The sequence below is a fragment of the Tenrec ecaudatus genome, chromosome X (assembly GCF_050624435.1).
Source record: "Tenrec ecaudatus isolate mTenEca1 chromosome X, mTenEca1.hap1, whole genome shotgun sequence".
NCBI classification, from domain to species: domain Eukaryota; kingdom Metazoa; phylum Chordata; class Mammalia; order Afrosoricida; family Tenrecidae; genus Tenrec; species Tenrec ecaudatus.
The window spans coordinates 53,257,910-53,284,785 of NC_134548.1; the positions used below are offsets into that span (position 1 = coordinate 53,257,910).

At 41.3% G+C, this 26,876-nt stretch overlaps 1 non-coding gene across 1 annotated transcript; it reads right to left on the reverse strand.

Moving 5' to 3' along the window:
* Positions 1 to 2,060: 2,060 nt before the first annotated feature.
* LOC142435448 (U1 spliceosomal RNA) lies at positions 2,061 to 2,224 on the reverse strand. Its single transcript, XR_012781502.1, has one exon. It is a non-coding gene; the product is annotated as a U1 spliceosomal RNA (small nuclear RNA).
* Positions 2,225 to 26,876: the final 24,652 nt, after the last annotated feature.

Here is a 26,876-nt window from a genome sequence, read left to right on the forward strand (position 1 = left end):
CAGTTTCACTGATCCCTAAAATATCAATCTTTATGAATTCCATTTCTTTTTTTAAGATGGATAGTTTTTTTATTATCAGAAAAATTATCCCTTTAGGAAAAATTAAAGCTGCATTTCTGTGTTAAATTTATAAGTTTTTACTTTTTAACTCATGTCCTTGGCTCAAAACAAAACCCAGAAAACGACGTAACCAAGTTTCAAGCAGGCTACTCACAATGACAAAATGCATTCGAGATAAACCCCAATGTGGGGAAAAAACAGAAAACATTGAAAACCTGACCAGGCCCTAAGTGTATCAGAGGGGGGATCAAGTGACAAGGTTTTAACTGTTCAAGTCAGGTTTCGATCTCCTTTAGTCATCGCTCCAATACTGTTTGGTGAAGAGTTTATTTCCATCCCTCAATTCTGGTTAGAGAGAAATCACGGAAGGCTTATTTCCTGTGCAGTGCTTGCAAATGTGTCTTGGGCTTCCGACTGTCATCCAGGGCTTCCACTGTCATCCATGGCCTTCTGTAAACCAGAATCTCACAAGTTAGGCTGTGATACTCTTCCCTCCTGCAGCTTTGGATGATATTAAAGTACTCGGGTCACAGATGTTGGTGTAGGCTGCTTGTTTGGAGACATTTCTTTAAGACCCCAGATACTATTCTTAGCTGGGAACTATCTAATTTATTCACTACATTTTGTTATAGCACCCATATCTTCTGTGTTTGCTCCATGAAGATGAGTATTGGTCAGGGCCAGGTCATATGAACTAATTGTTCTTAAATTGGAACTGGGATTTAGTGTGAACCCAAAATCCATTTCTGGATCTACGTTTTTTATCTGCCTCTGGCTCCCCTTAGAGATCTCCCTGTTAATTTATGGTAGAGAGTCTTATCAATCATCTTCCTGGAGCATAAGGATCTTCTGTTAATAGTGCCATTGATTAGGCCCTGGTACTAATTTTTAAAACAATGTTGAGAGAGTGATATTGGACCAGTGTAGGATAACTAGAGATCACAATACCTGAGTTATTCACTTGTATAGTATAAATACGTTACTAGACACTATTTACGTAAACAATGGGAGTTCGTTGTCAGGCAAAATTTACAATAATATTCACTGGCAATGTCAATCACACATCTTCCAGAATAATTTATATCTTAATACAGTAAGTAGAGCATTGATGTACTAAGTCAATGTTTGTCCACCTATAAGCAGTTCAAAACTCTTGGTATAGCTGTCTTCTGCTTTTCAAAAACCATGAATTTTTCAGTCTTAAGTCTTCACGTTACAGGTATGTTTAAGGTAGAGTCTAGTTCACTTAGTAGTTTCCATATTGGATCACTCTGCTATGGCCTTTGGAGCATGTTGTGTACCTTGAAGATCCAGGATTCAATGCCACAGCATTTTATGGCACTTGGCCTGAGTCCGCAGGGTGTGTGCAGAAACTCAGGCCAATGTGACTTATTAAGTGCATAAGACCAGACATACTACACCCTTAGGGTCCTTAAAAGTGTTGTTACTTTTAAGTAACCACCCCCCACAACTTGGAAATTGGTCCTCCTCCTGTTACTACCCACAGACATGCACTTGTCTTCTCCCAGACATATTTGCTCCCTTTCCACTCTCCTGACTTGAATTTCTTCTCAGTATCCTTCAACCCACTGATAGTAATGTCTGCCTGTCTGGGCGGGGTGGGGGTGAGGGCAGGTAGAGTAGACTTCATCATAACTTTACATGGCATCCATAATCAGTCAACATCCCCTCCTCCTCCCTTGACAATTTGAGGTCACTCTGTCAAAGTGACCTTCAAGACAGACACCTAAAGAGGATGGTGCATGGCTCATTGGCATGAGGCAGGCTGCCTGGCTGCCTTGGCCAGAAGGCTAGATGTCCCACAACCCTGAACTTGTTCCCCTCCTGTTGCTTGTTCCTGCAGCAGTGAACTCGTACAGTATTTTTGTCCTTTTGTGATTTGCTAACTTCACTCAGCATAAAGTTGTCTGGATCCCTCAATGCCATGAGGTGTTTCATGGTTCATTGCTGGGTTTTTGTTTGTTTGTTTTAATTTTGTTTTAAGGAGAGCACAAACGCAGTCCCCCACTACCACAAATTATGCAGTCGAGTTTCCCACATTTGGGGAAATCGCAGGGGTCAGCACATCTGGAGTGCAATGGGTGAGCCTCGCCCTGGGAAAACCACCTTTGTGATCATGGTCTCTCCCCTGCCAGGTAAGTATTCATTGTTGTTTTTAAAGATGAGTAGTGTTTGTTCCCTTGTGTGTATATACCAAAGTTTTTTTATCCATTTTTCAACAGATTGTGATTTAGGTTGTTTCCAAATTTTTGCTATTGTGAACTGAGCATACATATAGAGCATACATCTATATGTTTGTGAACTGTCTCTTATTTCTTTGGGATATATGCCCAGCAATGGTATTGCTGGTATAGAATTGGGTAATTCCATTGCCTCACTGTTTTAGGCATCACCATATCGCTCTTCACAGTGTTTACACATATAGACCAGCTCACCAGCAGTGTTTGAGAGTTCCAATCTCTCCTCTCCATACCCTTTCCAACATGTGTTGTTCTCTGTTTTTAAAAACTGGGCTATCATTTGGCTTTTTGTTGTTGATGATGTTGTTTTGTTTTCTTTTGTTGCTTTGCTTTGCTCTGTCTTCTCTTTGTGCATGTTATTATCTCCGCAGGTCTGTCTAAATAAGATAAGCTGGATGAACAATCTGGAGGAGAAAACAACAGGAACAACGGTCCTGGCGGGACATGGGAAAAGGGGAGGTGGGGGAAAAGGAAGTGGTGTTAACACACCCAGGTACAAGGGAACAACAAGTGATCCAAATTGGTGGTGAGGAGGGTGTGGGAGGCCTGGGAGGGCGTGATCAAGAGTAACGTAACCTAGAGGAATTACTGAAACCCAAATGAAGGCTGAGCATGATAGTGGGACAAGAAGAAAGTAAAAGAAAATAAAGGAAAGAACTAGGAGGTATTTATAGAAGTCTAAATAAAGATATGTACATATGTAAATATATTTATATATGATAGGGAAATAGATTTATGTGCATATATTTATAGGTTTAGCATTAAGGTAGCAGATGGACATTGGGCCTCCACTCAAGTACTCCCTCAATGCAAGAAAATTTTGTTCTATTAAACTGACATTCTATGACGCTCACCTTACCCAACACGATTGCTGAAGACAAAGTGGGTGCATAAACAAATTTGGTGAAGAAAGCTGGTGGAGCATGGCTATCAAAAGATATAGCATCTAGGGTCTTAACGGCTTGAAGCTAAACAAGCAGCCATCTAGCTCAGAAGCAACAACGCCCACATGGGAGAAGCACACCAGCCTGTGTGATCATGAGGTGCTGAAGGGATCAGTTATCAGGCATCAAAGAACAAAAAATCATATCATTGTGAATGGTGAGGGGTACAGATTGGGGACCCAGGACCCATCTGTAGGCAACTGGACATCCTCTTACAGAAGGGTCGTTGGGAGGAGACAAACCATTCAGGGTGCACTGTAGCAACGATGAAACACACAACATTCTTCTAGTTCCTAAATGCTTCTTCCCCCCACTATCATGATCCCAATTCTACTTTAAAAATCTGGCTAGACCTGGGGATGTACACTGGAACAGATAGGAACTGGAAACACAGGGAATCCAGGGCGGAAGATCCCTTCAGGACCAGTGCTGAGAGTGGTTATACCAGGAGGGTGGAGGGAGGGTGGGGTGGAAAGGGGGAACTGATTACAAGGATCTACATATAACCTCCTCCCTGGGGGATGGACAACAGAAAAGTGGGTGAAGGGAGACGTCGGACAGTGTAAGATAAGACAAAATAATAATAACTTATAAATTATCAAGGGTTCATGAGGGGGTGGGGAACAGGGAGGGAGGGGGTAAAAATGAAGAGCTGATACCAAGGGCTCAAGCAGAAAGCAAATGTTTTGAGAATGATGAGGGCAACAAATGTACAAATGTGCTTGACACAGTGGATGTATGTATGGATTTTGATGAGTTGTAGGAGTCCCCAATAAAATTATTTTTTTTAAAACTGTACAAGGGGATTAGATTTTTCTGGGAACAAAACATGAGTAATTAAAAAATTGGGCTATGGTTATGGGATTTAGATGGTATCTCATCGTTGTTTTGACTTGCATTTTCTGAATGGCTAGTGAATGAGAACATTTCCTCATGTTTGTTAGCTTTTGAATGTTCCATTTCATTTTTGATGACTTCCAATTTTCCTATTATTTAATAATAACAATAATGATGGGTACAGAATGAAGAAAATGTTATAAAATTCATTGTAGTGATGATTGTACAACTCCTTAATATATGTATACCATTGGATTGTATGGTACCTGACGTATATGTCAAAATTGTGGAGGTGGTGGTTAAGATAGGAAAGATCAAAGTGGATGTCTGAAGAGACTCTGGAACTTTCACTTGCACACAGAATAGCTAAAGCAAATGGAATAAATAATGAAGTAAAGGACCTGAATAAAACTTTTCAAAGAAGACAAAGTATTATAGTGAAATGTGCAAAGATGTGGAATTAAAAAGCTAGATAGGAAGAACTTGTTTAGCCTATCTGAAAGTTAAAGAACTGGAAGAAAATGTCAAGCCTTGCGTTACAATGTTGAAGGATTTGAATGTTTCCATGGACAACATACTGAATGATGCGTGAAGTATCCAAAGAAGATGTAAGGCTAGATACATGAATAGATTTTAGGCTTGCACCTAATCATGACCCTAGTCTAAGAACAATTGGTTCTTATTGGCCCCACTCTATACTCATGCTCATGATGAGATGACAGAAGATATGGATGCTATAGAAAAGTGTGGTGAAGAAAGCAGATGGTGCCCAGCTATCAGAAAGAATAGCGTCTGCAGGTATAAGGCATCATGCCAAAAAAAAGAATATATATATATGTATATATGTATGTATATATATATTATATATACCATAGTGAATGAAGGGGGAAGTGCAGAGTGGAGACCCGAGGCCCAAATGTCGACCAGTGGAGATCCCCTCACAGAGGGGTTTAGGAGAGAAGACGGGTCAGTCAGGGTGCGATGTAGTACTGATGAAGAACACAGCTTTTCCCCAGATCCTGGATGCTTCCTCTCCCCAACTACCATGATCCGAATTCTACCTTGCAGGGCTGGATAGGGCAGAGGTTGTACACTGGTACATATGAGGGCTGGAGGCACAGGGAATCCAGGGTGGATGATACCTTCAGGACCAGGGGTATGAGGGGCGATGCTGGGAGAGTGGAGGGTGAGTGGGTTGGAAAGGGGGAACTGATTACAAGGATCCACATGTGACCTCCTCCCTGGGAGATGGACGGCAGATAAGGGGGGGAAGGGAGACTCCGGATAGGCAAGATATGACAAAATAACAATCTGTGGATTATCAAGGGCTCACGAGGGAGGGGGAAGCGGGGAGGGAGGGGAAAAAAAGAGGACCTGATGCAAAGGGCTTAAGTGGAGAGCAAATGCTTTGAGAATGATTGGGGCAGGGAATGTATGGATATGCTTTATACAATTGATGTATGTATATGTATGGATTGTGATAAGAGTTGTATGAGCTCCTAATAAAATGTTTAAAAAAGAAAAGAAATAAAAGAATAGCGTCTGACACCTTAAAGGCCTCAGATGTCTTAAAACAAGCAGCCATCTAAGTGAGGGGTCAGCTAAGTCCACATGGAAGAAGCATGCCAACCTGTGTGACACAAGGATTTTAAATAATAAAATTCAAATATGAAGAGGGGAATGACATTAGAGCTAACATGAGGAACACCCGGTTTGCAGAAAAGTTACAGATGAGAGTGGAAGCCCAAAATCCATGTTAGGGTCCCCGCAAGGACGAAGCCTCCAATAAACCACTCTGACCATAATCCAGTAATGTGAGTGGCCTTACTATCAGACAGAGAGCAGTGTAAAATCAATCACAGCGTCTGTAATTAGGTTAAAATGTAACAACTTATGTGATCTCTCTTTTGACCCATTTTCAATTTGTTCCAGTTTTTAATATTTTCTGCCTCCTTTTCTATTAAAATTTTCTCTATTTTATTCCGTCATTGTATTTTAGTTTGTTTCTTATTTTTGTTTAATATGTTCTCTGTATAAATCCAGGATAGGTAAATCTATAGAGACAATAATTGAATTAATATGGGAGGGCTAGCCCCAATCCCAACTACTAAGTGGACACCTGCCCCTCCCCCCAGAAGAATTTATTTCAAAGGACGGCATTGAATCTGCAGCTCTGGGAGAGAGACATATCTAATCGGGGCACACGGGAGCAGAGGAAGGGGGAGGAGGAGAGAGTGGAGCACATCCAGGCCCACCAGGCCATGAGGACGATGTTCCCAATTAGAGCAACCAGTCGACAGAGAGGAAGGACCACATGGCCGGCCCCACTATGAGACACGATGCCCCTCACTGACTCATAGCCCTACATGAGACAACACCAGAGACACAGTGTGGAAAATGCACCAAATCTGATCCCGCAACAGCAAGGCAAAACACTAAGGGGGTGCAACAGAACAGCAAGGGAATGGAATGGTGAGGTCCCCAGTGAATACTGAAGGTGGACTTTGGGGCCAGGGTGTGGTGCCCCAACAGACTAGAATGGAAAACACTCCTAAAGGCCAACAAACAATCCTTGAACTAACTACAAGCTTTTCTTTCTTGTTGTATTTTGGGTTTTTTATTTGTAATTGGTTTGCTGTTGTTTTGTTGTATATTGTTGCTTGATTTTTGTGCATGTTATTATCTCCTCTGTCTTGTTTTTGTGCATGTTATTATCTCCGCAGGTCTGTCTAAATAAGATAGGCTGGATGAACAAGCTGGAGGAGAAAACAACAGGACTGACAGTACTGGGGGTACATGGGAAAGGGGGAGGTTGGGGGAAAGGTAGTGGTGTTAACAAACCCAAGGACAAGGGAACAAGTGACCCAAGTCAGTGGTGAGAAGGGTATGGGGGGGCCTGGTTGGGCATGATCAAGGGTAATGTAACCAAGAAGAATTGCTGAAACCCTGGTGGGGACTGAGCATGATAGTGGGACAGGAGGGAAGTCAAAGGAAATAGAGGAAAGAGCTGGGAGGCAAAGGGTGTTTATAGAAGTCTAGATAACAACATGTACATATGTAAATATATTTACATATGAGGATGGGGAGATAGATTTATGTGCATATATTTATAGGTTTAGTATTAAGGTAGCAGAAGGATTTTGGGCCTCCACTCAAGTACTCCCTCAATGCAAGAATACTTTCTTCTATTAAATTGGCATTCTATGATGTTCGCCTTCCCGACAGAACTGCAGAAGACAAATGGGTGCAGAGGCAAATGTGGCAAAGAAGGCTGTTGGTGCCCGGCTATCAAAAGAGATAGCATCTGGGGTCTTAAAGGCTTGAAGGAAAACAAGTGGCCATCTAGCTCAGAAGCAACAAAGCCCACATGGAAGAAGCACACCAGCCGGTGGGATCACGAGGTGTTGAAGGGATCAGATGTCAGGCATCATCAAAACAAAAAATCTTACCATAGTGAATGAGGGGAGGGAATGCGGAGTGGAGACCCAAAGCCCGTTTGTAGGCCACTGGACACCCCCTTACAAAAGGGTCTCAAGGAGGAGATGAGCCAGTCAGGGTGCAATGTAGCAACGATGAAAATTACCACTTTGCTCTAGTTCCTAAATACTATCCCCCCCCCCATATCATGATCCCAATTCTACCTTGCAAGTCTGGCTAGACCAGAAGATGTACACTGGTGCAGATAGGAGCTGGGTACGCAGGAAGTCTGAGGCAGATGGTCCCTTCAGGACCAATGGTGTGAGTAGTGATACTGGGAGGGTAGAGGGAGCGTGGGTTGGAAAGGGGGAACTGATTACAAGGATCTACATGTGACGTCCTCCCTGAGGGATGGACAACAGGGAAGTGGGTGAAGGGAGACGTCGGACAGGGCAAGATATGACAAAATAATCATTTATAAATTATCAAGGATTCATGAGGGAGAGGGGAGCAGGGAGGGAGGGGGAAAAATGAGGAGCTGATGCCAGGGGCTTAAGTGGAGAGCAAATGTTTTGAGCATGAGGAGGGCAATGAATGTACAAATGTGCTTGACACAATTGATGTATGTCTGGATTGTGATAAGAGTTTATGAGCCCCTAATAAAACGATTAAACAATAATAATTGGATTAATAATCATCTAGGTGCAGGGCAGAGTAGGTTCAGGGGATATAGGGAGAAAACAGCAATGACTACAAGAAAGAAGAAAATGTTCTAAACGGATTGTAGTGCTGATTTCACAGCTCTTCTTACTATGATTGAACTAATGCATTGCATGATTTGTATATTATATCCTAATAAAAATGTTAAAAGATGACTAAATAAAAAGGAAAAAATACATAGGAAAGCATAACTGCTTTCAGTTCCAAAGACATATCAAAAGGCAGCATCCATTCCTGAATTAAAAGAAAAAATACAAACAAATAAAAGCCTCTCAGTAAATGAGAAATTAAAAGGGATTTCCTCAACTTGATTGGTTTTTCAAAAGAAGCCTATAAAAACAAAGACGTGTCCACAAATGCTGAGAACAACTGCAATTGTGATGGGCCTAAATCGACAATAACCCAAAAGTCCATCAACATGCAAATAGTACTCAACTACATGAGAAGAATGAATTAACAAAGCAGGAGAATCATAAAATAATTATGTTCAAAGAATCCAGACCAGAAAGAGTATATAGTACATTCCTTTATATAAAAGTCTAGACAAGGTAGTTGTACTCTGGTGGCTTGCATGTTGCTGTAATGCAGTAAGCTAAGCCACTAATGTTTCAACCACCAGCAGGGTCACCGATGTTTGACCGGGTTCGGTGAAACTTCCAGACGGCGATAGACTATAGAGAGGGACTAGGCGGGCCGTTTCTGAGGGAATAGCAGAACGTAGTCTGATACAGTGCGGGAAGAGACCCCCTTAGGCCTGACGCCTGACTCACAGGTCCAACAATGAGCTCAAGGGTGGTGCAGGACTAATTGGATTTGATTCTGTTGTACATAGGTCAAAGTAGATTCATTGGCACCTAACAACAGCACAGTGCAGAAAATAGACTAGGAACTAGGGGTTGCGGGCTAGGAGTGAGTGGAATCAGAGCAGAGCAAGGAAACTTTGGGGGCAGGGTGAACATGGATACGTTCGGTTCTCTTGCTTGGGATGTTGATTTCTCAGCTGTATGTACGCCAACACTTAATATCCTTTAAATGTGTGTGGTATAGGGTAGGTCAATCGTATCTCAATTAAAAACATCCAATTAAAAACAACAAACCCTCACTCAAGCCTTGGCTTAGCACAGAGCTGTCTCCAGGAAGCAAGGGATGCACGAGAGGCCTGAACAAAAACCAAAACCAGAACACCCCTGCCGTCGAGTGGAAGCCCATTCATAGCCCCCTATAGGACAGGGGAGAACTGCCCCCCATGGGTTTCTGGGACTGGCACTGTTTATGGGAGTCGAAAGCCCCGTCTTTCTCCCGCAGAGCGGCTGGTCATTTCAAACTGCCCACCCTGCAGATGGCAGGCCCCCATCCAGTTCAAGGCCATGTTGCTGACAGCTAACATAGAAGTAAAGCTCAGGAGTCAGGATAAGAGTGCAAGTCGAGTTCCCTAGGCATCCAATTCTGACATGTGCAGGGACATTTTTAAAGAGTGTCCTTGAGAACCTCCCCCCTCTCACGGAGCTTACGCAAAGCCGTTTTCTGCTCCGAGAGCTCTTCAGAACCATCACAGCCTTTGAAGATCCTGCATAAGAAACGCCAGCTCCCTCACTGGTGGGCATGCGACTCAAACCAGAGTCCTTGGGCTCACATCTCTAAATTGGGTGATGGCTTCAGCGTCTGCGGAGTTTGTCTTTGTGGCATCTTCTGCTTCATGTGCCTTGCATGTCAAGTTGCAGCTGGCAGGAATGTTATCACAAGGACGACCTTCAATAGGATCAGATACGGCATCTGTGTGGATACCGACACCTAGTGCTGTCCTCCCTGTTCCAAACGAGACCATCACCAGAAAGAGCACCATGAAAGCATTCTAAAAAGCTAGTCATAACAAATCTCTTATTGAAGCAACTCCAATCAGTAGGCACGTCTTCAGCTTGAGAACTTCCCAAGTGTTTGCATCTGAAATATGATAAATAAGTTTCATCAGAATTGATGGATAAAACATCGATGTTTTTGCTTATTATAAAGGAATGTTGCCCCCTGGTTTTGCTAAATGGTCCGACTTAGGTTTTCTCTCTTTCGTGCTATCAAATTTTCTGACTTGTAAATGTTAGCGGTTACATTTGAAATTGAAATCAAACAAAAGGTTTTACTCACAAGGTGATTGATATTACTTTGCTCTCATTAACATGGCTTTGCATCATCAAGTAACTTCAAAAAACATAATAAAGGGTGCCTCTGGGAACAAAAGGGGCTCCAGTGGTGCCTGGTTTATCTGCTCGCCTAAAGGTTGATGGTTCAAACTCACACAGTGGCTCCTTGGAATAAAGACCTGGACATCTCCTTCCATATAGATTCTAGCCTAGAAAATCCTGTGAGCAGTTCTATTGTATCAGATGAGGTTGCTTGCTGTGAGTCAGCATTCACTCAACAGCACTCAACAACCATGACTTCTTTGCAAATAATCCCTGGGATGAAAAGAGGAGGAAGAAGAATTAAGCACAGACAGAAGCTGAGCTGTGATATAAATTCAGTAACTTCAGCTAACCCCATGAGGAGCGATGGAGATAAAATCACCCCTCACAATTGTCTTGTATTGGGTCACAATGACCAGATCTTTATGTTCCTACACCCATCAATCAATGGATGCTAGCCATTCCAGAAGGTTTTTATATGACACATGAAACTAAATCCTTCTAAAATGACGGAAAGTGGAGATGCTGAAGAGAAAGAGCCGAATCAGTTGTCAACCATACAAGATTAGTTTCTGGTCCTAAATAATGTGTGGCTGTTTTGTAATTTATTTTAGTTGGCAATAAGATTTGTTTATTTTTGCACTGACTAAACATAAGATACCAGTTGACCCAGTTATGTTAGTCATAAAACATATCAAGTAATCTTGGTTAAATAGCTTTTAAAGCTATGCATTTTCTCTCTGTCACATACCCTAAAATGAGAAGTACATATATTAGCATTTGAGAAATCCAAATGAAAGTCCTTTCATTTCAATAGCCCCAAACAAAAAATAAACTCACTGCAATTGACTCGATTCCAACTCATAGTGACCCTCTAGGACAGAGTAGAATTGTCTCCTGTGGATTTCCCAGACTATAAATCTTTATGGGAATAGAAAGCTTCATCTTTCTCCCACAGAGTAGAACTGTCCCCTGTGAGTTTCCCAGACTGTAAATCTTTAAAGGAGTATAGAGCGTCATCTTTTTCCCACAGGGCAACTGGTTGTTTCAAACTTCTAACCTTGCGGTTCATAGCCCAACATATAACCCACTATGCCACCAGTGCTTCACTATTTTCATAGCAGCTAAGATAATAGATAAGGAATTCAATTTTAGATTTTAATTAGAATATAAGGACTCAGACTGGAACTGAAAACACCATCCCTAATTACATTGGATACATTATATCCAATGAAATAAGCCATGTCTCTTGAAATGTAGATAAGATTCTGTGGATTGGATTAATGAAAATATCTACTTTATTACCTATGACATCACCATTGCTATTATATCAGATACTTGGGGAAATTGTTTGAGATCATCTAGCAAAAGCATCCACTAGGACTTCCACAGAATCTATGAAAATCTTTGTAAACTGCCCAACTAAACTCTCAGGTGAACTGTTTCTCCCCTGAATGATTGGAGTCACCTACTTTCACTAAACATGAAACCTACATATTACAAACAATTTTTCTTCCTGTTTGATGATACTGGGAAGCTTCTAAAGAATATGATGGCAAGATAAGTTGAAAGAAACTCAAAGACACATTCCTTATCACTCCAGTCAGTGGGCAGACTTTGCTACTCAGGTCACAGAGGGGGGAAAAGGGAGGCGGAAGAGGAAGAGGAGGAGGAGGAGGGGGAGGATTTGCTGAGGATTTAAAGGTGGTAGTTACTATTATTATCAGACAGAAAACTAAAGCCAAGTGAGATCTGACAACCTTATCAGGAACATATCATTGGAAAGGGCCAGAGACAAACTTCGAATGCAGGAACTTTTAACTATATTGTAGTTATGATGCATCTTGGAACAGACTGTGGGAAAAATGGAGTCTAGAACCAGTAAGAGACATTTGATTATATAGAATCATGGTTACCACCTATCACTTTCAAGGAAAATGAAGAGCTATAACCTCTTCAGTTACCATTCCACAATAATGCTAGCATTTGTCCTTCTATTCTCTTATCACTCTTCATGTAACCCCTCCAGCTGCACCTACACAGACCCTACCCACCCCACACCAGTTGCTAGGAAGAATCAATAATGTGAGAGGCTTTCACACTCGAGTTGCATAAATTTCAAAGTCCCATTAAAATGTTAGGGTGTTTTCATATATATATATATATATATATATATATATATATATATATATATATATATATATATATATATATATATATATATATATATATATATATATATATATATATATATATATATATATATATATATATATATATATATATATATATATATATATATATATTCTTTTTTCTTCGTGGAAACACACTATGTACCAAGCCGCCCAAATCCCTGCAGATGTTGGTTTCTAGGAGGGAAAGACAAGTCCAGCTAGTATTTCCAAGGGATCAAATTCACCTGACCTGGTTTCCTGCTGCCACCTACTGGCTCTAGTCACTGCTACGCCCATGGGCCGATTTCCTATTCCACAAAAGGAGTTCGCTATTTCCAGCCTATTAGCCACCATTTTACTCAACTTTAATGTTTTCTTGACATTATTTTCACCTTTCCCTGTTTTTAAAAGAAGTTTCCTTTTTCACAGCCTTGTCCACCATGCATTTCAGGTCTCATTATCAAACTGATAGCAGTTATATTCAAAAAAGGTAAATTAGGGATAAAATATAAAATATGAAATACTATCTGGCTAGACCAGAGCATGTACACTGGTACAGATAGGAACTGGAAACACAGGGAATCCAGGACAGATGATCCCTTCAGGTCCAGTGGTGAGAGTGGCGGCGATACCTGGAGGGTGGAGGGAAGGTGGGGTAGAAAGGGGGTATCGATTACAAGGTTCTACATATAACTTCCTCCCTGGAGGATGGACAACAGAAAAGTGGGTGAAGGGAGACGTCGGATAGTGTAAGATATGACAAAATAATAATAATTTATAAATTATCAAGGGTTCATGGAGGGGAGTGGGGAAGGAGGGAAAAATGAGCTCATATTAAGGGCTCAAGTAGAAAGCAAATGTTTTGAGAATGATGATGGCAACAAATGTACAAATATGCTTGACACAATGGATGGATGGATGGTGATAAAAATTGTACGAGCCCCCAATAAAATGATTTTTTAAAATACCAAATACTAAGGGTTTGGGGGAAATTGTGAAATGTTTTAAGACCTTATAAAAACATTTCAGAATAAAGCAAGATCGTTTATTGTTGCTATTTTTAACTTCATAATTAACACAGTCATAAACTCCGTAGAAGAACAAGAATTACTTTACAGACTCTTAGACCATTTTAAAATAATGAGACTGAAGAGTAGAATTGGCTTTTATAAATAGACTAGTTTGAAGAATGGAGAGTAGAATTTGGGTTTATAAGTAGACAAGTTTGAGAATGGAAACGGAAACACATGAGGATCTCAGCCTGTACATTTGGGCAATGTTGTTAGGTGCTGTCAAGTCAGTTCGGATTCCTAGCGCTCCTCTGTACAACAGTAGGCACCACTGCCGGCTCTACATCATCCTCACACTTGTTCTGTGGCAGCCACTGTGCTAGTCCATCGCCTTGACAGGCTTCCTTTTTCATTAGCCTTCTACTTTACCAAGTATGGCATCCTTTGCCAAGGTCCAGCCTCCTCCAAAGAGCGGGTCCAAAGCATGTGAGATGGATTGCAACCTAATGTAAAGAAAACCATGTAAGATGAAGTCTCACCATCGTTCTGACTGTCCTCCCTCCAAGACAGTTTTGTTTGTCCTTCTGGAAGTCCACAATCCTTTCAATATCTTCACCAATACCATAATGCAAACACATCAATTCTTCTTTGGTATTCTTTATTTATTGCCCAACTTTCACATGCATATCAGGCAACTTGCCATGGCTTGGGTTAGGCACACTACCTTGCTCTTCAGCACTTTAAAGAGATTGTGTGCAACACATTTGTCCGATGCAACACGTCCTTGGATTTCATGACTGCTGCTTCCATGAGCATTGACAGAAAGTTAAATGAAATCCTTAACAGCTTCTATTGTTTCTCCTTTTATTGTGATGTTGTCTATTGGTACAATTGTGAAGATTTTGGTTTTCTTTACATTAGGTTGCACTCCATACTGAAGGTTGCAGTCCTTGATCTTCATCAGAAAGTGGAGACTCCCCTATGGCCATGGGTCAGGGATCTGACTAGCCATGCTAACATGCAGAATGCAGTGGAAAATAGATTGTTGAAGAGGCAGTTAGGTTAAAATTTAGCCCCTTATCACTTGAGCTCCCTCAAGATCCATTTCAATTTGTTCTCATTTTTATTTTTCCTGTTTTCCTTTCAATTGAGAGTTTTATCCGTTTTACTTTGTAATTGTTGTTAGCTCTAAAAATATTTTTCAGTATATGAAATCCAGGATAGGTAAGTCTATAGAGACAGTAACTGGATTAATGGTTCCTTGCGGTATGACAGAGGAGGTTGGGGTAGAATGATGAGCTAATAACAATGAGTACAAGAATGAAGAAAACTCTACTCAATTGAGTTGCAATCAACTGATAGCAGTGAGGGCTGGTCATTACAATTGTTGCAGAGTTATGTGTGTGTGATAGCATCCAAGGTTGTTGTGAGGCACTATGATGTCAGGTCTGACTCTTAGTAGCCCTTCTGTACAATAGAATGAAACACTGGCCACTTCTGCCCCCTCCTCACAATTCTTTTTAAAAAATAATTTTATTGGACAATTCTTGATTGGTTGAGCCAAAGGCTTAAATGTCAGACTTCTTTAAAAAAACACCACAGTGATAATAATTGTAAAATTCTTCTTGATGTGATCGAACTATTGAATTATATGATATGTGAATTATGTGCCAATAAAACTGTTTTAAAAAGAGAAGAATGATAGATGAAAGGCAGAAGAACTAAAATTGCGTGGGGGGGGGACCAGAAGAAGAAGAACTCACAATAGATCAAAGACCTAAATGTAAATCCCAGACTTACAAAGATTATCAATGAAAAAATAGGCACAAGCTTAAGGTCCTTAGTACAAGGTATACACATACTATCAAATATAATGAATGAAGCACCCACAGTAGAAGAAAAAATAGATCACTAGTACCTACTAAAAATAAGACACTTAGGTGCCTCCAAAGACTTCATCAAATGTCAATAAAACATTTTTTTTTAAAGACTTCATGACAAAGATATAAAGAGAATCCATGGACGGGGAGAAAATATTTAGCAATGACACAATTAACAAGGGGCTAATCTCTAAAGTTCATAAAAAATTGGTAAATATCTGTAAAAAAACAAACAAATAATCCAATTAAAAAGTAACAGTGAGATCTCACCTTATACCAACAATGACAACCCAATTCAAAAACAGAAAACACCCAATGTTTGAGAGGGTGCAGAGAAATAGGAAGACACAGTCACTGCTGGTGGGTCTGTAAATATGTACAACCACTGTGGGAAGCAATATGGTGCTACTTCAAACAGCTAGGAATAGAAATTCCATGTGATCCATCAATACTTCTGCTCAGTGTGTAGCCTAAAGAAGTAAGAATATCACAAACACACACATGCCCTCCCATGTTCATTGAAGCACTATTCACAATAGTAAAAAATTGAAAACAATCCAAATGCTCAACAGTATAAAAATGGGTTAAAATAAACCTTTGGTACATACACACAATAGTATGTACTGGTATACACACAATGCTATCCATTGCTCAAAAACAATGATGAAACCATGAAGCACCTCAGGACATGGATGGACCTAGAGAACATTATGCTGGGTGAAGTTAGTCGATCACAGATCACAAAAGGACAAATAGTGTAAGAGAACACTACAATGGTAAAAAAACAAAAAACAAAGACATACCAAAGGGAACAGATTTTGAGGTTCCCAAGGAAGGGGGGCACGGTGGGAAGTTGAATCAACACACTAGAAGGCTGATAGCTATTGACTTGGGTGAAAGGGGTGACAGAGATCCTTGAGAGGGAAAAAAGCTCTCAGGGTAAGGAGTGGGATAGAATACAGTGGGAGGGCAGGAAGTGAGGAGTGGTTTGAACTGCTGGAAGGAGCATGGATGATCTCAATGTAAACCCCTCACCTAATTCACAATAAAAAATTCATTTATTAAAAAAAAGAAAGGAAAATCATAGCAAGGGAAGGGAAAAGGCAGAATAAACAAAACTAAGGATTGGGTGGAAAGAAAAGTAAGGAGTAAAGAAAGGTCTAAGGCAAAAATAGGAAGAAAAGAGAAACAGGAGAAAGGGAGACACAATGGAAAGAAAATAATAAAAACAAAACATGAAAAGTGGGTGAGGGCAGGGCCACGGAGAAAACTATGAGGGACAAGGCACCCATGTAAAGTCAGCACCCTCTTCCAGCCAACGAGATCACAGGAGTGAAGGTTTGGAAGGGGGTGGCATGCCCAGGCTAAACAGAGTTCCTGCCTGCCTAGAAAGTGTATGGGTCATTGGGCCTGATCTGGAAGGAGTCTGTGCCATCTCAGAGGTGATCTGGATGGGGGCAGGGTGTCTGTTCCTGGGAGGGCAACTGGCCACAGAAAGAGTTACTGCCAAGGGGTAGGCCATCTGTCTGGTGCTGTACATTCTGCTGGCTGAGGAGGCAGAGTTCTTTCACCTCCAGACTCAGGATTGGCATTCACTTAGTTCCCCATCCATGAAGCGCACCTTCTAGCTCAGGCAGAGCAGGAAGTGTGGAGGAGAGGGTTGTGTCCCTGGCTGTTGGGTGGGTGAGGGTAGGAGCTGGCCGTGCCTCCGGTCACTAAGAGAGGGAGCAATGGAGAGATTGCACCTTTGTGATGGTCAGCCAACAGTGTGGGTATTTGTGCTGTCCTGGACTAGTGGAATTTGGGATCAGATCGAATATTGCTTTTAAAAGTTCAAAATGAAAAAAGAAAAAGTTCAAAATGGTTGAATTCTGTCAGGCCAGCTGACAATTCCCCCATTCTGGCAGTCGCCTCTTGTACCAATGTATTCATCTAGTCAGTATTCAATCCACTTTGTTTGGTTGTTTGTTTGACTTCTGTTTTAATTAAAAGATCACTTTATTGGGGGTTCTTATATCTGTTACAATAATCCATACATCAATTGTATGAAGCATATTTGTACATAAGTTGCCATCATTATTTTCTAAACATTTACTCTATTGAGCCCTTGGTTCAAACCACTTTTCTCTGCAGTCCAGGGTTCCAGGATTAACATTTGTCTCAGTTTTGTTTGGTCCCTGCTTCTGTTTAGTCTATCATCTTACTAGAAGTCCTTGATAGTGATTTATTAAGGACTTAATGTGAACTCCATACTTTAGCATTCATAATTTCATGTTATCCTAACAATCTTTTATTTAACAGTTTTATTGGCACTTCATCCACATATCAGACATTTCAATAGGTCAATCATATCGAGAAGAGTTGTACAATCTTTACCACAATCAATTAAAGAACATTTTCTTCTTCCTTGTACACATTATTTGTGTAATTTATTTTTCAAATTTTTCAAAAATATACACAACAAATATTCTCCAATTCAACTTCTACCTGTACAATACAGTGCCATTTATTATATGCTTTCATGTTGTACAACCATTATTCTCCAAATTATTCCACCCCTGTTAAAATAAACTCAATGGCCCCTAAGCAAAATCTCCTCCACTTTCACCCATAGCAATCATAGGTCAAAGTTGCTTTCTTTTTTGTGTGCTTTCTGCTGTTCTTGGTTTTTTAAAATTAGGCTAGCATGGTTGGTGCAAAGTAGTATCTCACTGTGGTTTTAATTTGCATCTCCCTGAGGGCTAGTGATTGTGAGCATTTTGTCATGTGTTTGCCAGCCATTTGTAATTCATTTTTTGGTGAAATATCTGTTCATATCTTTTTCCCACTTCTTAATTGGGTCATTTGTTATTTTCTGTATATTTTGGTGATCGGATCCTTGTCCCAATGTGTCCTTGGTTAAAAAACAAAGTCCCAGTCTGTGGACTCTCATTTAACTCTACTGATGAAGTTTTTGGATTTGCATAACGGATGTAATTGCAGCGTGTTCATCTATCCTGTCTTCTACTGTGGGCGCCTCCTCCATTATACTTGGTAGACTATGTATGCCTGCAATAGAGTCCTTACATTGGTTCCAGCTTCCTCATTGATGATCGTGAGAGCTCTTTAGTACGTTTAGGTCTGTAATCCATCTTGAGTTCATTTTTGTGCATGGGGAGAGCTATGGGTCTTCTTTCATTCTTCTGCAGATGGAGATCCAGTTTGTTCAGCACCATTTGTTGAGGAGGCTGTCTTTGTCCCATTGGATATTTCCAGGTCCTTTGCTGAAGCTTAGTTGCCTGTAGGCTGGTGCATTTATGTCGGAGTTTTATGTTCTGATCCATTAGTCTATATATCTCTTCACAACAATCTTATGAAATCTGCAGGACACCATACTATCCTCATTATCTTCATATTCATTTGACATAATTGGAAAGTAAGACTTGGGAAACAGAGCAGGGTATTTAACCAATGGTGTCACCAAATATACTCATTAAAACTTGAGGTGCACAAGTAGAAATTTTATCACAATGAACTTTTAAAGTAGTCTTGCTGTTTTATAAGTAAACAGAGACCTAAGGGGGTTAAGTAGTACAGTGTTTAAGTGTAGAAGGCTTGAAGTCCTATTGCTGAGGACAGGCAAGTTAATGACCCTATATAAAACACCATCTGGTGGTCCTGTGCCATGCTCACAATTGTTCTTATGTTTGAGCCCATTGTTACAGGGGGGGAAATCATCAAAATTAAAATTTTCCGCTCCTTAAATAATGTTAATTTTTAAAGCCAAAATTAGATTGGGTGAAGTGTTTGTAAAGCACACATCTTATAAAATACACGTGTCCACAATCCATGAAGTGTGGGGGAAGGTCAGACGCTTGCAGGCATCCTCCCTGAAGGTGATGAGTTGCCAGAGTGCAGTGCCCCGCCCGCCTCCCTGCTGTTAAGGAAAATGGACAGGCCTGCAGTCATCCTGTAGGTGGAGTTCACATCCTACTGATAATGATTCCTATGGGGATCCAGAGAACAGATCAAACCCACTCAGGGACATCCAAAGTTAAGCTGCCATCCTGACTCTAGGACCGGCCCATCTTGTCACATGTATGCCCCCAATCCCTCCTCTTCCTATTGCATGTATGTCCCTAAATTGTCCCCCTATCATTTCTGTATAAACTATAGTACAACCCCTTCCTGTGATGTATGTCTTTACCTGTAATTAGTGGGCTTACATGCCCCCAAAGGTATATAGGCCTGGGTTAGCAATAGAGATCTCTCTCTCAGCTCCTCCCTTGGCCTCTCATGGGTTCCCCCTCTCCTCTCCCATCCTCACTCCCCTGTTCCCTTCCCCCTTGTCCTCCTTCCCTTCCCCCGTTCTCCACGTAGACCATCAAGCATGGCTGAGGTGAGCATTGCTACCATGAAATGTGTCTGACTCCATTATTTTTCTTTCACTTCTATCTCTCATGCTCTCGATGATGTTAAAATAATATTTATATATCTCAACCGTACAACTGTGCCTATAGAAACCATGATTAATGGTGGGGGAGTCAAATTACAGATAGAAGCATAGGCCCAGCCCCACTACGGACCAGGGCATCCCCTCAATGACGCACAGTGCTGTGGGACAACTCTGGAGACATGGTATGGGAATTGTGCCCTGTCTGACCCCCACATACCAAGGCAAAACACAAAGGGAGCACAACAGAGCAGCAAGGGGAGCAAAGAAACCAAAGCCCAGAAGAATCCCGAAAAATAGACTCCAGACTCAGAGGACAAGGCTTGGTACCTTATTAGACTCGATTGAAAAACATACATAAAGGTCAGCAGACAAACCTGGAATTATTTATAGGTCCCCTCTTTTTTTTCTCTTCATCTTCTTTTTTTTCATGCCTAGCTATATAAAACAGACAAGATAAGCAATCCTGAGAAGAAAATACCGATGGTTACAGAGGGACAAGGGAGAGGGGGAGGTGGGGGAAAGGGAGACGGAGCCAACAAACCCAGGGATAAGGGAACAAGAGATCTAAAATTGTTGGTGAGGAAGGTGTAGAATGTCTACTGGGATTCAATAAAGGGCAATGTAGCCGAGAGGAATTGCTGAGAGCCAAATGAAGGTCGAACATGAGAGTGGAACAGGAGGAAAGTAAAAGGAAATAGAGGACAGAACTAGGAGACAAAAGATATTTATAGATGAATAAATATAGGCATGAACATATATAACTATATTAATATATAATGATAGGGATATAGACCTATGTACATATATTTATAGGTTTAGTATTAAGGAAGCAGATGGACATTGGACCTCTACTCAAGTACTTCCACAATGCAAGAACGCTTTGTTCTAATAACCTGGCATTCTGTGATGCTCACCTTCCAGACAGGATCACTGAAGTCAAAATGAGTGCATAAACAAATGTGAACAAAGCTGATGGTGCCAGCTATTAAAAGATTCTGCATCTTGGGTCTTAAATGCTTAAAATTCAACAAGCGGCCATCTAGCAAGGAAGCAACACCAAAGCCCACATGGAAGAAGCACACCAGCCTGTGTAATCATGAGATGTCGACAGGATCAGATATCAGGCATCAGAAGACCCAAAACAAACAATCACACTGATGCAAACGAGGGTGGTCAGAGTGGAGACCCCAAACTCATCAGTAGACAATTGAACATCCCCTCACTAAAGGGTCACAAAAAAGGGATGAGTCAGCTAGAGTGCAGTATAGCACCAATGAAACACACAACATTCCTTTAATTGTTTAATGCTTCCCCCCACAATCCACCCCCAGTATCATGACCCCAGTTCTACCTTACAAACCTGGCTAGACCGGAGCATGTACACTGTACAGATAAGAGTTCTCGACACATGGAATCCAGGACAGATAAACCCCCCCAGAAACAGTAATGGGAGTAGGGATACCATGAGGGCAGGGGAAAGGCAGTAAGAGAAGGGGGAGAAAGGGGGAACCAATAGTCGGGAGCCATGAGGCCCGGCCATAACCTTGCCTGTCTGGAGCCATATGGCCCGGCAATTGTCTTGATCTTTATTGCCTGAGCTCTGTAACTTTCCACAGGAACTGTTTTTTCTGCGGTCATTGTTCTCAGGGAAACACCTGCGGCTTGCTTCCCCCATTTATTGTTCTCAGGGAAACACCTGCGGCTTGCTTCCCCCATTTATTGTTCTCAGGGAAACACCTGCGGCTTGCTTCCCCCATTTATTGTTCTCAGGGAAACACCTGAGGCTTGTTTTCCTTTTCCTGGCCTATATAAGCTGTAGCCTTTTACTCAATAAACAACACTTGATCAGGATACTGTCTTTTCTCCATTTCTTGTGCCTCTTGTTCACCAGTTCCCACTCCCTCCTCCAGGGTCCACGTTGAAGTTCCCGCGTGTTGGGACATTCTGGCACCCAATGTGGGTCCAGGATACGAGGGATACCATGAGGCAGAAGGCGCCAAAGGAGGCCGGGACTAAAAGTGAAAGAAAAATCCTTCAGCCTCTGTGGGAGCCTGCTGTGCCGAGACTGAAGGTGAGTAAAAGCGCCTGAAAATGGGACATGAATTAAGCCAGCATCGGATTTATGTTAAACAATTGAAAGAGGCTTTAAAGACACGAGGAGTAAAGTTTAAAAGTTGTGATTTAGGCGCGGCCGGAAAGGCGGCCGCCCCCTCGCCGGTCATGCACCGCACGTTCATGGGGAGCTTGGTGCTAAACCATTCGTAGACGACCTGCTTCTGGGTCGGGGTTTCGTACGTAGCAGAGCAGCTCCCTCACTGCGATCTATTGAAAGTCAGCCCTCGACACAAGGGTTTTAAAAAAATAAAATAAAATAAAATAAAAAGTTGTGATTTATTTAAATTTTTTGACTTTATAAAAGATACTTGTCCTTGTTTTCCGCAGGAAGAGATGATTGATATAAAAAGATGAAAAAGGGTTGGCAGTGCTTTGGAGCATTATTATGAGGTCTTTGGACCGGAAAGAATTCCTGTTACAGCTTTTTCTTATTGAAATTTAATTAAAGGTTTTATAGACAGGAGAGTTGTCCGCAAACAATGGCGACCATCGCCCAGACGGAAGAAATATTAAAAGTCAGTTCTAAAACAGATCTCAGAGAGTCTCCACCAGAGAAGGAGATTGACATTATTTCCCTAGAAAGTGATGAAGAGGGGGCCAAGGGTCCTCCTATAATAGAGGAACTTAAAGAAAAAATTAGTCAGCTTACAGAACAGATAAAACTAGAAGAGTTACATCAGTCTTTGATTACCAGGCTGCAGACATTGAGATCAGGGAGTCAAAGGGTGTCAGAACCAGAAAAATGGATGGAAATGGCCCGCCCACTTCAACAGCCTAGGCAACATCTCCCTACAAAGAAAATGCCTGCAGAAAGAGACGAGGGGATTTCTCTCTTGTACATGCTTTCCCAGTTACCGAGACCATAGATGAGCAGGGGGAGCCTGTCCAAAATTATGTTGGGCTCAAATTCGCCCTCATAAAGTAATTTTAAAAGGCTGTTTCTCAATATGGGGCTACCTCTCCATACAGCCTAGCCCTTTTAGATTCTTTGGCTGAACGGGCTTTTACCCTCTTACCATTTTGGGGCCCCTTGGTTAGCCTATTACTCTTGCTCTCACTGGGACCTGTGGTGTTTACAAGCTCATGGCATTTATCAAGCAACAGATTGAGGCCATCCAGGCAAAGCCTATACGGGTCCATTACCACCGCCTTGAGATGTGCGAACAGGGTGGCTCACACGAGTAGTTATGATAAGACCCCCTGCCCTTGTGTGCTGAACTGGACAGTCAATGACGGGTAAGATCGGCACAAGACATTCCAACCTAAGACAGACATTGGTTTGCTCTTATTTTATGAAAGCATTCCATTGATCAATGACGGGTAAGGATGACTCTTGATGCCTGACAACCTAAGACAGACGCAGTTCCCGAAGGGATCTCTCTTGGCTTTACAAAATAAAAAAGGGGGACCTGTCGGGAGCCATGAGGCCCGGCCATAACCTTGCCTGTCTGGAGCCATGAGGCCCGGCCATAACCTTGCCTGTCCGGAGCCATGAGGCCCGGCAATTGTTTTGATCTTTATTGCCTGAGCTCTGTAACTTTCCACAGGAACTGTTTTTTCTGCGGTCATTGTTCTCAGGGAAACACCTGCGGCTTGCTTCCCCCATTTAGTGTTCTCAGGGAAACACCTGTGGCTTGTTTCCCTTCTCCTGGCCTACATAAGCTGTAGCCTTTTACTCAATAAGCGAGACTTGATCAGGATACTCTCTTGTCTCCATTTCTCGTGCCTCTTGTCCCCTCAATTCTCACTCCCTCTTCCAGGGTCCGCGTTGAAGTTCCCGTGGGTCGGGACAACCAATAGCAAGGATCAACTTATGACTTCCCTCTCCCCAGAGGGCCAAACAATAGAAACGTGAGTGAAGGGAGCCAGAAAATACATAAAATATGAAAACAATAATAATTTATAATCAATCAAGGGTTCACAGAAGTGGGAGGAAGGGAGAAAAAAAGAGCTGATACCAAGGGCTCAAGTAGAAATAAAATATTTTGAAAAGGATGCTAGCAATATATGTCTAAATGTGCTTGACACAATGGATATATGGATTGTTATAAGAGGTGTAGAGCCCCCAATAAATGATTCAAGATAATTATAATAAAATAAAAGACAAAAAAGAGCCCCCAATAAAATGATTCATAGAAAAAGAAAAGAAGCCAAAATTATTTGAACAAACGCCTCACCACAGAAGATATACAGGTGGGGGGAAAGTCCATTAGCAACACCACCAACAACAAAGCAATAACAACTCAACATAGTTATCCTTTAGGGAAATACAAGTTAAAAATCACAATAATACAATTGCTATAAAAAGTAAGAGTGGTTTCTCAAAAAGTTAAATATAAAATTATAGTATAACAAAAAATCTCCAATCCTAGGTCTATGAGGAATATACCTAATAGAACTGGGGGAAATGGACTCAACAGATACTTGTACATCAATGTTCACTGCAGCATTATGCACAATAGTTAATAGATGGAAACAACCCAAATGTCCATCAACAGTAATCACCTTAAACACCAACGACATACTCACCTCTTTGGAGGACAGTAATTAGTTTGATATTTGTACTGTTTTTTAGGATACAATTTTTCTTTTTAAATCTGTTTAGTAGACTTGTATATGTAAAGTTGGTACTCTCTTCCATCCAGTGGATTTCAACTCATAAAGACCCTATTGGGCAGAGTTGAAAGGCCCTTGTGCGTTTATAAAACTAAATCTTTGCAGGAGTAGAAAGCCTTATCTTTCTTCCAAGAAGCAGCTGGGGTTTTCGAACTTCTGACCTAAGAGTTAGCAGCCCAATGCAAAACCCACTGCCACGTAGGACTTTTAGAATGGACGTTCAGAACATTTTATAGCTAGATTGTTTATACATATATATACTAGCTTTATTGAAAGACAACTTGAATACCATAAACTAATTTTTTAAAGTGTACAACACTGGTTTTTCGTGTAATTAAAGTTCTTCTAAGATCTAAGTTTAGAACACTTTCATTAATCCAATAATTCTGTGTTCATTAGTATTCATTTCTCATTGATCCTTTCTCCTAGCTCCTGGCAACAACTAATGAACTTTCTGGGTCTACGAAACGGCATATTTTGGATATTTCATATAAATTAACCAAACAACATGTGGTCTTTTGTGACTAGTTGGACTAGTTTATTTTATTAGCACAATTGGCATAATGTTTTCAAGCTTCCTCCATGTGGCAGCATTTATCAGTACTTTACTTTTTATTGCCAAATAATATTCAATTGTACATAAATAACACATTTTGTTTATACTTTCTTCAGTTCAATGGCATGTGAGTTGTTTCCACTTTGGGACTATCATGAATAGTACTGCTAGTAATTCATGTAGAAATTTTTGCCTGGACCTCTATTTTCATTTATCCTGGGTAGTTGACACTAAATTGATGGCAACTAAGTACAGGTGCCTAGGAGTGAACTTGCTGGGGTATATGGTAACGTTTTGTCTGATATATTGAGCAACTACCAACCTATGTTCCACAAGGGCTATACCACTTTGCATGGCCACATACGAGGGCTCCAGTTTCTTCACATCTGCATCAAACCGCCTCTATTTTATGGTTTGATTTGGGTTTTTAATAGCTTTACTAGAGGCATATGGAATTATATCTGTGCAATTTTGAGGTAAGATTCCATTTCATGTACTTTAGACAGGTTATCAAGAGAGACCAGTCACTGGTAAAGGACATCATGCTTGGTAAAGCAGAGAGACCATGAAAAAAAAGGAATACTTTCAACATGGATTGAAATAGTAGATGCAACAGCAGCCTCAAATATACCAATTGTGGGGATGGTACAGGACTGGGCAGTGTTTTGTGCTGTTGTACATAGGGTTGCTATGAGTTGGAACTGACTCAACAGAACCTAACAACAATGATGATAATCCCTTGTGATGAGGTCGTCTATGAGCAGCCAATCAGATAAGAGGAAATTTCCTCTGGAATGTGACTTGCTTCCAGTTTAAGTAGGCAGTGTGGAAAAGGAGCCCTGTTAATGTAGGTTGTGCTCTGAGCTGTGATACACATGGTCAGCAGATCAAAAAATATCAGTAGCTTCTCGGGAGAAAGGCTTTCTATTCTCTTAATCAGTTACAGTCTTGAAAAAAACCCTCAGTGGGGTCCCTATGAATTGGCAATGATTTCATGTAGTGAATTTAGTTTGGCTTGGTGTGGAATAGCTTGCCTGCTTTCTGTAGGGACTGGATACTGCATCTAGCTTGCCATCCAACCTCTGGTTCTTTGAACTTGAACCAGTTGTCTTCCATCTTATCTGCAAATCTTGCATTAATTCTCCCCTGCAGCCAGAAGTCTCCCTGAAAATCTTGAATTAATTCTCCTCTGACCCACTGATCTTGGGGTTCATCAACCCCTGCAGTTACTTGAGTCAAGCAAAGCCTCCAGCTTGACATCTGACCCATAGACTTAGAATTTGCCCATGTCCACAACTGTGTGGACCACTTCCTTAATAACACACACACACACACACACACACACACACACACACACACACACACACACACACACACACGAGCCCTGGTGGCATAGTAGTTATGACTTCAACTGCCATCTGCAAAATTAGCAGTTTAAACCACCTGCAGCTCCCCTGGAGAAAGACAGGGCTTTCTATACAATCTCAGATTCTCAGGAGCAGTTCTACCCTGTCGTAGAAGGTCACTATGAGTTGTCATCGACTCAATGGCAGTGAATATATATATATGGCACTCACAAATTCTTAAGATCCCCAGGCACTATGCAATGACCTAGGAGGTAGACCAGAAACACTGGAAAACAATACTAGGTCAATTGCCAGGGATGTTTCATTA